A 12,656-nucleotide genomic window follows, 5' to 3' on the forward strand; every position below is an offset into this window, starting at 1 on the left:
GATCCGTACTCCCAGCCTATCTCTCTCCCTGGTGGGATGGGGCTCTGGGGAAGTGGGGTTCCAGGACACGTTGGTGGGGTCATCTGCCTAGAGGAGTCCAGTTGGCATCATGGTAGCATCTGGAACCTGGTGGCCTCTCCTGAGAATCCCAGGTTGAAAGCTGCTTGTTTTCAGAGCTCACAGCAGGTGTTGTCTCCAAGTCGCCATCTTGGCTCCCTATTTTTATTTGCCATGAAGGTGAGAGAGAGAGAGAGAGAGACATCAAAATTGCTTAGCTCTGAGTTATGGTAATGTCTGGCATTGAGTCTAGGACCTCTGGGACCCCAAGTGTGTAGATCTGGTGAACAACCACCATGCTATTTCTCAGCCCTAATTTAAACAGTTTGAATACTGAAACTACATAAATCTATGTTATGCTATGAAATGCAGCATTTGCATGAACTTTGAAGATGAAGTCTATTTCAAAAGAGAAGTTTTTGTTCTGTGTGTTTTCAACTTGTTTGTTCCAGTCCCCGTGCATCATGCCTCCCCCTTCTTTCTCCTTTCAAGTGCCATAACAATTATTTGAGGTATATTTTCCTCATTTAAGAAATCAAAAAAGGGGGTCAGGTAGTGGTGCACCTGGTTAAGTGCACATAGTACTATGTGGGAAGACCTCAAGAACCCGGGTTCGAGCCCTGCTCCCCATCGGCAGGGGGACACTTCACAAGAAGTGAAGCAAGTCTGCAGGTGTCTGTCTTTCTTTCTGCCACTGTATTTCTCTCTGTACTGTGTCTGTACTCTCTTCCCTTCTCTCTCAATTTTTCTCTGTCCTATTAGATAAAATAGAAGGAGGAAAAGTAAAAAAGGAAAGGGCCTCCTGGGAGTGGTGGATCTGAAGTGCTAGCACTGAGCCCCAGTGATAATCCTGGAGGGAAAATAAATAAATAAATAAATAAATAAATAAATACAGACTTGGATAAATGATCTTGTCTTAGTTAACACAACAAGTAAATATATCAGAAGTAAACATTCAATTCTAACTTTCTGATTCTCATTTCATTTTGTTCTCAGGCACAGTTGCACCTAGGATGAATAGGCTTTTTTCTTCATCAGGCTGGGTAGGTCTTACAGCTTTGTGTTTCCGCATGTCTTAACCTTACTCATTTACAGACGCATACACCCATTTGTGCATCTAATCAATAAATGTTTATTGGAAGTTAAGTATACCAGGTGTGGTTTTAGACCCCTGAGGACAAACTGCTTAACAGAGAAAGGCATAGTTTCTTTTCCTTGGAGTCTACAGGTTAATGGGAGATATAAACTAGACACCAGTGGCTAGAAAAAATAGCTCAGCTGGTAGAGTGTAAGACTTATAAATCGGAAGGCAATGAAATGGTATCTTTAGCATACCAAAAAATTGCTAAGAATTCTATATCCAGTGAAAATATTTTTCAAAGACAAAGGTGAAAAAAATATTATCAGATAAAAAAAAAACAACCCTGAGGGAATTTGTTGCTTGTAGAGTTATTTTTAAAGCAAAATGCTACCAGATGGAAACTTAGAATGTGATGTGCCAGAAATGGTGAATGTGTGGACAAATAGAAAAAAAATTTTTTTTCCTTATTTAAAAATTTTAAAAGCTAGTTGTCTGCATAAAGCAAAATTAATGAGATGTATTTTTGAGACTTACCCAATATGTAAAAGTAAAATGTATGACAACTGTGTGGAGAATTGAATTGGAAGAGCCACAGGGTGTACTGTATGTTAAATATGGAGTGGTATGAAGTTTTATTTATTCATTTATTTATTTTGCCTCCAGTGTTATCACTGGGGCTCAGTGCCAACACTACAAATCCACTGCTTCTGGGGGCTATTTTTTCTCATTTTTTGTTGCCCTTGTTGTGGTTGTTATTGTTATTATAGCTCTTGTTGTTGTTGGATAGGACAGAAAGAAATGAAGAGAGGAGGGGAAGACAGAGAGGAGGAGAGAAAGATAGACACCTGCAGACCTGCCTCACTGCTTGTGAAATGACCCCCCCCAACAGGTGGGGAGCTGGGGGCTTGAACTGGGATCCTTAAGCTGGTCCTTGTGTTTTGTGCCGTGTGCACTTAACTCGCTGTGCTACTGCCCAGCCCCCAGTAGGTTTTTAAAATGTAGGTGTAGTAATATATGAAATAGTGTAGTTTTATGGACATATTTAGTGAGTTAAAATTTCTACTGTATAGAGTAATCCCTAAAATAAAATTAAAATTAGAGAATATAAGTTTAGTATCAACAGTAGAGACAGAATGAAACATTAAGTAGAACAATTAATTAAAAAAGAATCAGGCAAAATAAAAAGTAAAAGAAGCAGGGGTAGATAGCATAATGGTTATGCAAACAGACTCTCATGCCCGAGGCTCCAAAGTCCCAGGTCCAATCCCCTGCACCACCATAACCAGAGCTGATCAGTGCTCTTTTTAAAATTAATTAATTAATTTAAAAAGTTAAAGAAAGGAGATAAATGGAAAAATATTGATAATTATATTAAATGTAAATGGTTTAAAGAGTAATTAAAAGTCAGAGATTATCAGACTAGATAAAAAAATTGTATGCTTTGAGAAAATCACTACATATATATCAATAAGTTAAAAGTATGAGGATAGAAAAGGATGAAGTATGCAAACACTAGTTAAAAACAAGCTGGCATGGCTTTATTAATCCAGGCAGGATAAGTAATGTGAAAAGAGATATCACTAGAAATAAGGAGGACTATACTATAATTATAAACGTGCCACCTATCAGGAAAATGTGATAATCTTAAATGTAGTAAAACTTCAAAATACATGAAGCAGAGCCTAATTTAACAAATCAGAGGTCTACAAATTACTTGAATTCTTTGAAATTAATCTGTGTGTGACACCAGGGCAGCCATACTACATGCAAGAAAGTTTATTCCTTTGCAAAATAAAAATAGTTACACACATTATGAGTATCTTTGTGAAGATTAAAATATATATGAAAATTTAGAAAATGCAGCTTAAATACCTGAATGGAAAATTGAAAATCTATAGTATCAGTTGGAGTAATCACAACTCTTCATTTAGTAATCAGTAAAGAAAGAACACAGAAAATCAGCAAGAGTAGTGAAGATTTGAACAACACCCTCAATCAACTGGGCCTAATTGACATTCATAGAGTACCCAGTCACAACAGAATGCATGTTCTTTACAAGTTCACATGGAACATTAACTAAGAGAAACCATATACTAGTCATAAAATAAGTCCTAGCAAATTTTAAAATATTGAAATCATAGTTTTTCCTCTGACCATAATGAAATTGAATTAGAAACCAGTAACAGCAAGTTGGGAAATTTCCAGATACTTAGGAATTAAACAGGAGACTTCCGGAGGCGGGGCTACCAGCAGCAGCAGATCTGTTTCTCTCCTCTCTCCTCTCCCGGATCAACTAGGAATACCAAAGGAGACCACCTGGGACTGAAACAAGACAGGACTAGAACCACTACAGGAACCCACCAAATCACCGGTGAGTGCAGACACACATGGCTGGTGACAGAGAGGAGCCTAGGGAGAGACTAAGTGGCTGGTAACAGTCCGGCGGTTTATCAGTTGAGACACCACCTCCAGTCTGTCTCACCAACAAGGGGACAGCTGAAGGGAGGAGAGGACTCCCCAGAGACTCACCAAGTGCAACTCTGAGTCTCCATTGCTACTACCCTCAGAATCTGGAGCAGTGGCAGGGAGGGACACCGGGAGACAGAGATCTAACCAGCAAATTCAGGAGAAGACCTATACCTCAGTGGCATAGCTGTGGGGCTGTGAAAGTCTCTTTGCATAACCACCGGACTATCTCTGCCACACCCTGCCTTTCTCTTGGTCAGGAGTCAGTGATTAAGTTAGAAGCCCTCAGTCTCCCATAGCCTACAGAGAAGAAAAAAAAAAAAAAGAGGCTTTTAAATCACAGCTCCAACTCAGGGATTAAAATACTATTGAAACAACTGTTAATTTCCACCACTGTGAATCCTTTAATTACCTTACTTAGACACAAGTCAATCCAGGAGATAGTGATCAATAATTTGAAAAGTACTAAGAGAGGGAACTCATAACATAATATATAAAATTGGTAAACCAACAAGAAGAAATATTGGAGAAACTAACCAGGACAACATTCCAGCTAAAAGCCCCCCAAAGGGTGAAGCACAAAATAATAAGTTCAACATCCAAACATTAGCTAAGGAAATAATCACAGGAATTAGTAAAGAGTTTGAAAGAATTGTAATCAGAAATACAGGAACAACAAATGAGACTCTGGAAGAAAACACTAACTATCTCAAGGTTATTAGAGAGCTGAAAGCTGAAATAGCTGAGCTAAGAACACAACTAGCTGAACAAGCTAAAACAGTATCAGAACAGGGAAACAAAACAGATGAACTCCAGAAAACAGTAGAGGACAGAGAGAATAGAATCAATGAGGCGGAAGACAGAATTAGCAAGATCGAGGACGAATTAGAGACAACTAAAAAAGAAGTAAGAGATCTCAAAAAGATATTAATAGATGCTGAAAACAACAACAGAGACCTATGGGATGACTTCAAAAGAAACAATATACGCATTATTGGCTTACCAGAGGAAGAAAGAGAGGGAGAGGAGGAATTAAACAACACACTTCTACAGCCCTGGGTCAAAGAATAAATCATTAAGGAATTTAGAAAATATTTTGAAGGGAAGTCAGATGATGGCGCACATGGGTTAAAGCACAAGGACCAGCATAAGGATCCCGGTTCAAGCCCCAGGCTCCCCACCTGCAGGGGCATCACTTCACAAGTGGTGAAGCAGGTCTGCGGGTGTCTGTCTTTCTCTCCCCCCTCTCTGTCTTCCCCTCCTCTCTCTATTTCTCTCTGTCCTATCCAACAACGACGACATCATCAACAACGACATCATCAACAACAACAACTACAACAATAAAACAACAAGGGCAACAAAAGAGAATATATAAGTAAAATAAATATTAAAAAAAGGAAAGCATTTTGAAGTAGATGAAAATGAAAACACATATTAAAATTGATGACATATAGTTAAAGCAGTGTTTTAAGGGTAATGTATATAATTAAATGTTTACATAAGATAAAAGAGAAAAACCTGAATCAGTAATATAAGGCTCTACCTGTAAAAGTGGAAAAGGTGGCCCAGGAGGTGGCATAGTGGATAAAGCACTGAACTTTTTTTAAAGCGTGCGGTACTAAGCTCAATCCCTGGTATCACATGTATCAGAGAGTGATGTAATGGTTATAAATAGCAATAATAATAAATAAGTAGATTAAAAGGAAGCAGAAAAGAATAAGTTAAGCTCAAAGAAAATACAAGGAAGAAAGTAGCAAAGATAAATCTAGAAGTCTATAGTATAGAGAAAATCAATGAAACCAAAATTGGGAAATTTTCAACAAAATTTGTAAACCTTCTGCTAAGGACACAAAGGGAGAAGACACATATTATTAGTATCAGAAATGAAAGTGGGACACCCCACAGATGCTACATATATCACATGAATAACATGTGCTCAACCAGGTACGCCACTGCCTGGCCCAACATCACAAGGATAATACTGGCATCTTATGAATGACAGGAATACATCCAACAACTTAAATGAATGGACAGATTCCTTAGAAAAAATAATTACCAATTACAACTGAAGAAGTATAATACCTGAAACAGCCCTTTTCCTAGTTAAGGTATTAAATGTGTTAACTTAAAATCTTCCACAGGGAGTCGGGCGATAGCGTAGCGGGTTAAGTGCATGTGGTGCAAAGCAGCAAGGATAGGTTAAGGATCCCGGTTCTAGCCCCCAGCTCCCCACCTGCAGGGGAGTCGCTTCACAGGCGGTGAAGCAGGTCTGCAGGAGTCTCTCTTTCTCTCCCCCTCTCTGTCTTCCCCTCCTCTCTCCATTTCTCTCTGTCCTATCCAACAACAACATCAATAACAACAATAATAACTACAACAATAAAACAAGGGCAACAAAAGGGAATAAATAAATAAATAAAACTTCCACAAAGAAAAACAAAACAAAGAAACAAACAAACAAAAAAAAACACAGGTCTAGGTGACTCTACTTGTGAATTTTATTAATAATTTAAGAAATATGCAATGTTTCACATTTTTTCAGGAAATAGAATTACTTCCTTACTCATTTCATGAGACCAGCATTATGAAAATCTAACAGTGATATTGCAAGAAGTAGTGAGAAGACAAGTAAGTAGGAGCCAGTGAGCCAGTGAGCAAAAATCCTTAGCAAAATATTATCAAATTGAATCTAATAACATCTAAAACCAACCAGACAAACAAAACACACAACAGTGCATTAGGAACAAAGGGGGCTTACTTCTTTTCTTTTTTAAAAACGTTTTTCTTAATGTTTTTATTTATTTTATTTCAATGAGAGAGAGACAGAGAGACAGAGATGAAGTGAAATATACAGAGAGAGAAAGAGACCAAGCACTGTTCAGCTCTAGCTCATGGTGGTGTTGGGGAATGAATCTAGAACCTGGGAACTGCAGGCAAGAAAGTCTTTTTGCATAACCACTGTACTATCTCTAGAGGGGCCTGTCTCAAGAATCTAAGAGAATATAAAGGGAGATCATTAAAGGTAAGGTATAGGTTGATGAAAAGTAAAAATAAAAGTAAAAAGAAAGAGCATCTTGATCTCCAATTGTGCTAATTTCCATCGTCACAGCTGCTACTGAGTGAACATGTATAACATGCCTGGAAACATGCTCAGAGTCGTATGTGAATGCTATTGTTTAGTCTTTACTAGAGTCCTTTGTGGTAAGTACTATTTACTGTAGACATTTCATAAGTGAACAGAGCAAGCTACAGAGATATTTAAAAGCTGTGCATAGTTTCATAGTTATTAAGGTTTGCAGCAGTATTGTCCATCTCCAGATTTTGCACTTTCTCATATTGGCCACTGTAGACAGAACTACTCTTTTTCAGTACTTTTGACTAGCAAGCCTTACTTCATCAATCCTGAACATTTCTCTATTTATTTTCAGTCCATAATTAAGAACTGCCAACTGATTCAATCAAAATGCTAGGTAGTTCCAAATGAAAATACTTCTAAAAGAAAAGTATGCTTATGAAATTGTAAAATTTATAATACTTGAGTGGAAGGTACTGCTCCATTGTCCTTTCCTCAGTTTTGATGTTGCTACAAATATTTGCTTATTATCATTATTTTTCACTTATTCATTATTATTTTTTACCAGAGCACTGCTGAGCTCAGGCTTCTGGTGGCACTAAGGGTTAAACCCAGAACCTTTGGAGCCTCAGGCATGAGAGTTTCTTTACATAACCATTATGCTATCTCTTCAGCTCCTATTGCTGCAAATATTGCCGTCCCTAAGAAACAGGGAAAGTAGAGTTCATATGAGAGCACTCAAATGGTTGCACTGCCGCCCTATCCCCCTTGTTTATCTATTATTTAAATTTATTTTTCAGATAGAAACAGAAATGAAGAAGGAAGGAGATAAGAGAGGGAGCAAGACACCAATAGTAATGCTTTACCCACTGTGAAGCTTTCTCATTGTAGGTAGGGCCAAAGGCTTGAACATGGGTCCTTGTGCATGGTAATTTATGCTCTTAATTGCGTGTGCCAGCACCCAACCCCACTAGTTTCCTCTTCTTTTTTCTCTTGTCTCATACAGCTTAACACTGTTTGATTTTTCACCACAGCAAATTTTAGCACTCCCCACTTCCCCACCCCCAAATAATTTAACTTACTGATTTGTTGCATTTTCTAGTTGCTTCCTCCTGCAATATAACATTCAGGCAGGAGCGTTTCTTTGCATAACCATTATGCTATCTATCCCCACAACATAACATTCAGGAAGGAGAAGCTTGGTGTGTTTTGTTCATTAAAGTGTCTCCCCAGCACATGAGAGTGTGCCTGTTGTATATATAGTAGGTTTCTGACAAGTGATGAGAATAATTTGGAAGAGTCACTGTAGTTAGGGCGTAGTATCATTCATATCTGAAAGTGTAGAGGAAGATAAAGGCCTACATGGGACCATTTATAAGAGCATCCTATTTCTTCTTCCCTCTCTTCAGCAGTGTTTATGGATCACCTGATCTGATTACTGAGATTTCAGGTAAGAACAGATTCCATTGCTGCAAGCGTGAACACAGATGTTAATGGGCTGTGTTGTAAATTTGTAAGGAAAAAAAGTAGAAGGGGCCATGAAATCGTGAAACAGCATCACATGACTGGGCCTGAGAGGTCAAGGAAGTTATTTTTATACCAAGTATAAATTGAGTAGTTGGGCCAATGAAAAAAGAAGAGTGGGAGAGAGCATTCAAGCAGAAGAAATAATTAAAAGGTCACTGAGTGGGAGAGAGAGTACCTGAGTGTTCCAGGCATGGCTTGATCCCTTGCGAAGGAGGAGGGACTTAGCACAATCAGAAAGGTAGGTAGAGGGAGGTAGGCAGGGCAGTACCAGGCGGTTCCTGCTGGCCTTGTACTTCTACAGTGGCTCCAAGGGGATCGTGGAGAGGGGTTTATAAAAGAGGGGATCTTCAAATGAAGATAACCCTGGCTGAGGTGTGTACAGTGGATTGGCGTATGGCAGAGAGGACAGTGGGAGTCAGCTAAGTGGGTGTGTCATGGCAAAGCCAAGGGTGACAGTTGGAGTAGAGATGGAGAAACAGGTAAATTTTAGCTACCAAATTCAAAGATAATATGTAAATACAATTAACTGTTTACTCCACTGATCTGACCCAGGGCCCATATCTATTCATATTTAGCACAGGAACCTCTGTAACCCCTGAGTCCCTGTCAGTCTGAGCTCACAGTTACTGGTCACAGTTGGGAACATTCTAGACTGCATGAGTCCCTGGTCGTCTGTCTCCGCTCGTGAAGCTAGTCCGGCACAGCAGGCCATTTGTTAGTTTCCTATACATGGGGGGAAATCCATGTCTGTCTATCTACCTTTTTAAAAATTGAAATTATTGCCACAAGAGTTATCATTGGGGTTTGGTGACACTCCTTGTGGCCAATCCCTCCCTTCTTTTTTTTCCTTTTCTTTTCTTTACTTGATAGGACAGAGAGAAATCGAGAGAGAGAGAGAAGGGAAGATATCTTGGTGTGTTTTGTTCACTACAGTGTCTCCCCAGCACATGAGAGTGTGCCTATTGTATATATAGTAGGTTCTGATAAGTGATGGGAATAACTTGGAAGAGTCACTCTGTAGTTAGGGCATAGTATCATTCATATCTGAAAGTGTAGAGGAAGATAAAGGCCTACATGAGGCCATTTATAAGAGCATCCTGGGAGTTGGGCGGTAGCTCAGTGGGTTAAGCACAAAGCGCAAGGACCCGCAGTAAGGATCCTGGTTGGAGCCTGTTGTTTTCGCCGGGCTGGCTTCACCGGCGGGTAACAGACGACCCGGGACTCACGGCTGGGTTGTACGCAGTATCTCTTTATTCATGCAGGACACAGCACAATCTAAGCCGAGCTAAGCTAAACTAAACTACAAACAATCTTGTCCCTATAAATATACTAGCCCAGTAGGGTGGGAACAGGATGCGACGCAGAGAGGGTGGAGAGAAAAGTGACTGGTGAAAATCAGGGTGTGACAAGGAGAGAGGGCGGAGCAGGCAAGAATTCTACCAGTGAACCACCAATGCCCTGGAGGGAGGGTGGTGCTTGTTAACAGCGGTTATGTAAATAGAATACAGCGGTTATGTAAATAGAATGCAGTGTTAAGCAGGGGGGATTTAAACCAAATGAAACAGAAGGGGTTTTTAGAAGCATACCAACAGGAGCCCTCAGCTCCCCACCTGCAGGGGAGCCGCTTCACAAGTGGTGAAGCAGGTCTGCAGGTGTCTATCTTTCTCTCCCCCTCTCTGTCTTCCCCTTCTCTCTCCATTTCTCTCTATCCTATCCAACAACAATGATGACATCAATAACAACAATAATAACTACAACAATAAAACAAGGCCAACAAAAGGGAATAAATCAATAAATATTTAAAAAAGAAAGAGCATCCTATTTCTTCTTCTCCCTCTTCAATGGTGTTTATGGACCACCTGATCTGATTACTGAGATTTCACTTAAGAACAGATTCCATTGCGGCAAGCCTAACAACAGATAGGGAGGGAGGGAGGGAGAGAGAGAGATCCCTGTAACACTCATGAAACTTTCCCCCTTCAGATGGAGGGTGGGGCCTTAAACCCAGGTCTTGTGCATAGTAATGTGTGCTCTCATCTTCAACTTAGTGCACCACTATCTGGCCCTATTAGTCCATTTCTATGCAGTGTTTTCCATATATGTTGTCACTTTGTTGTTGTCTTAGAGTCAAATGAAAACAGATTTTTCCATTCAGTTGTCTTTGCCCTGCAGCTCTATTATCTTAAATTTTTTTTAAGTAAAAGTAACATAGGAATTCCTCCTCTTGAGGTTCTTCTCAATTATACACCTCTGTTTGAAAATCAGAGATGAAACTGGTCACTTCCATGAGGACCACCATCACAAGCCCTCTTGTGGGCCTCTCCAGGACCTTGCCCTCACTATAAAGCAGCAATGGTAGGACTGCCCTACACTCGGGGAAGACTGGTCCTGAAATGAGTGCAGTCTAGAATGTTCCCAGCTGTGACCAGTAACTGTGAGCTCAGACTGACAGGGACTCGGGTTACAGAGGCTCCTGTGCTAAATATGAATAGATATGGGCCCTGGGTCAGATCAATGGGGCAAACAGTTAATTGTATTTATATATTTTCTTTGAATTTGGTAGCTATTTTCTGGCCTAATCTAGCTTTCTAGCCCTATTCTCAAATCTGACACCATCTTCCTAGACAATATTCTTAGGTCATCTGTATGTTAGCTACTAGGTTCAAGTAAAAATTACTAAAGTCCCTGGGAACATACCTAAAGTAATCTTCCTAGCTTCTTTCCACCCTAAGATCCCTGTTCTCATCTGCTATATTCCTACTTTTTGCTTCCTGTTTATTAAACATTTTGTCCTGCTTTATTATTTACCACCTTTCAGCCACCAAGTTGCAGATGCTAGTATGATTCCATCCTGATCTCCTTGGGCAGAAGACCTCACCAATGTGTCCTGGAACCTCAGCTCTCCAGAGCCCTACCCAACTAGGGAAAGATAGAAACAAGCTGGGGTTATGGGTCAACCTGCCAATGTCCATGTCCAGTGGAGAAGAAATGATTAGATGCCAGACCTTCCACCTTCTGCACTCCATAAAGAATTTTGGTCCATACTCCCAGAGGAGGAGAAATATTAGGGGAACTCTAATTCCATCAGGACCCAGAGAAAAAATGGAGGACATTCAGAAGTACCAACATGTGGAGGTATGACTTAGAAAGGAAGGGAGGTCAAGACCATAGAAAAAGTGGGCTTTTTCAGCCACCATGTTCCAGATGTTAACATGATGCCAAACGAACTTTCCTAGGTAGGCGACCCCACCAATGTGTCCTGGAGTCCTGATTCCCTAGAGCTCCACCCCACTAGGGAAAGAGAGAGACAGGCTGGGAGTATGGATCGACCTGCCAACGCCCATGGTCAATGGGGAAAAAATTACAGAAGCCAGACCTTCCACCTTCTGCATCCCATAATGACCCTGGGTCTATACTCCCAAAGGGGTAAAGGATAGGAAAGCTATCTGGAGGGGATGGGATACAGAGTTCTGGTGGTGGGAATTGTGTGGAGTTGTACCCCTCTTATCTTATGGTTTTTGTCAGTGTTTACTTTTTATAAATAAAAAAAAGAAAAGTGGGCAAAGATATCAGCCTATATCTGTGATCTTGGGAGGACAACTTTAGAGTACAATGGAGGAAATGGGGACACAACTCTGGCTAATATTGGTTTTGTAAATCAATATTAAATTACTTCTTCTAGCGTTTGCCCTTCTTCCGTAGCCAGTCAACAGCGTCAGGTTGAGCCTGATGTAAAGTTTCGAGACCTCCTTTGAATCTGGAGAGGTGGCAGTCATTGACTATGTGGGTCATAGTCTGTCTATAGCCGCAGGGGCAGTTCGGGTCGTCTCTGGCTCCCCAGCGATGGAACATAGCCGCTCACCGGCTCACCGGCCATGGCCTGTTCCATAGCGATTGAGGAGGGCCCAATCATAACATGCTAGGTCAAAGCCGGGTTGACGCTTGCAGGGGTCTGTGATGAGGTGTTTGTTCTTGACCTCAGCTGACTGCCAAAAAAATGTAAAAATATAAGATGAGGAGTAGGAGTAGGTAAAATAATGGGATGTATCCCTGCCTCCTCCCCCCAATAAAATATATAGTGATGTCCCAATGTGTTAGGGTGTCCAAACTCTCACTCCCCTCTCCTCCCCTCCTCTCCCTTCCCCTCCCCTCCCCTCCTCTTGCTTTCTATTTCCAAAGAGTTTATTGAAACAAATTCTCGTACTAGTAGAGGGCAGAGGGATTAGACTTTATAAACAGAAACCATGAATGGGGGCCCTAAGGGGACCAGTGGAACCTAAAAAAGAAAGTTGAGCAGAGGAAGAGAGCAGAGGGCAGGAAGGAGACACAGACATTCACACAGTAAGAACACCATATGGCTCCATTAGCATCCCATTTAGTTATACAAGGAACTCAGAGGGGTTGGGAGACTGCTGATTCTTATTTGGCATCGTGCCTGCCCTACAGTGTCTTCAG

The 12,656-nt window shown here is 40.7% G+C and overlaps 1 long non-coding RNA gene across 1 annotated transcript; it reads left to right on the plus strand.

Annotated features, from left to right (window-relative positions):
- Positions 1-3,175: 3,175 nt before the first annotated feature.
- On the plus strand, positions 3,176-11,875 carry LOC132537565 (uncharacterized). The gene is made up of 3 exons (XR_009549042.1): positions 3,176-3,509; positions 8,084-8,124; positions 11,020-11,875. It is a non-coding gene; the product is annotated as an uncharacterized LOC132537565 (long non-coding RNA).
- Positions 11,876-12,656: the final 781 nt, after the last annotated feature.

This window comes from Erinaceus europaeus, chromosome 3, assembly GCF_950295315.1.
Source record: "Erinaceus europaeus chromosome 3, mEriEur2.1, whole genome shotgun sequence".
Classification (NCBI taxonomy): Eukaryota; Metazoa; Chordata; class Mammalia; order Eulipotyphla; family Erinaceidae; genus Erinaceus; species Erinaceus europaeus.